This window comes from Corticium candelabrum, chromosome 3 (assembly GCF_963422355.1).
Source record: "Corticium candelabrum chromosome 3, ooCorCand1.1, whole genome shotgun sequence".
Taxonomy (NCBI): Eukaryota; Metazoa; Porifera; class Homoscleromorpha; order Homosclerophorida; family Plakinidae; genus Corticium; species Corticium candelabrum.
In genome coordinates, this window is record NC_085087.1 from 7,552,491 (window position 1) to 7,553,582 (window position 1,092).

Below are 1,092 nucleotides of genomic sequence, written 5' to 3' on the forward strand. Positions count from 1 at the left end.
GAGCAGGGCTCGAGTCTATAGAAAGAACCAACTAGCTGCAGCCCTAGATGGAACCCTTCTAAAGGTCAGCCAAACGAGACCTTCATCCTTTGCTGTAACAATCCACGCACTATTGTCCATCACCATCCATATGGTAGCGTTCTATTAGAAAGTAAAATGGGCACATGACTTTGTGACACGTACATCACAGTGTTCTCTAGATGCAAACACAGCATGTGCACAGTTTGGGAACACATGGCAGACTGCCATTCAAACCACATGTCTTGCAGGGTATAGAAACATCCTAATTAGTGTAGTGGCAGTTGCACTACTATGGTGTCACAGCTCACAGCTTGCAGCCTCCAAAGGTAACTATAGAGTTGAGGCTGATTGCACCTTCACTGTTCTTCCCTAGATAGCTGTAAACGTTCTGCTACTGACAACAAAGTCACTAAAAAAAGCTAAAACCTAGTGTAGCACATGTGCACACGCAAGGAACGCCACATGGTCTAACCTATAGACTACTCTGCATGCACGCATGCTCACACCTAGAGTAACCGTCGACAAATCTTACCAGTTATTGAGACCTTGATTAGCAAAAGACTGCCAGTGAAGGTTGATTCAGAGGCAAACAGTAGCACAGCTGCAGCAGTTTCACACTAGACAAAAGCGTCTACATGTGTCAGCAAAATACTAGGGGAATCGTCTAGATGCCAAAGTCATAGACAAACATGGAATGTGTTCATGACATTACTATGGACTGACATCATGAAGGAACCGGCATTTCTTGGTTCAAATTGCAAATAGAGGTTAGTTCCATAAATAGAATAGTGGGAGGTAACGTCGACCACCTCTAGAGGAGCCCCGGTATGTTCTTGGCAATACTTTTTCGAGAAAGAAATTATCAATCTAGCTGGAACAGAAACAAGAACCTATCTAGAACAAAAACACTAACATTCTAGAGTTTTAGTTGCTAATACGGGGCATATTGCCTACCAGCGCTACCTCTAGCTCTAGGTAGGCCTGTAGCTGATATCCCAAGTGATCTTCCAGGCAACGATTCTTGTAGACTGGTGTAATATAGACGCCTGCATGTTGTTGTTCTAGCCCCCA

At 44.0% G+C, this 1,092-nt stretch overlaps 1 protein-coding gene across 1 annotated transcript in view; it reads right to left on the reverse strand.

Annotated features, from left to right (window-relative positions):
- The window catches only part of LOC134177367 (protein Daple-like), a 16,301-nt gene extending 15,635 nt beyond the window's left edge, over nt 1-666 (reverse strand). The window contains exon 1 of the mRNA XM_062644140.1: nt 554-666. The gene's annotated coding sequence lies outside the window, so the exon portion shown is untranslated. The remainder of the gene's footprint in view (nt 1-553) is intronic.
- Between the last annotated feature and the right edge of the window lie 426 nt (nt 667-1,092).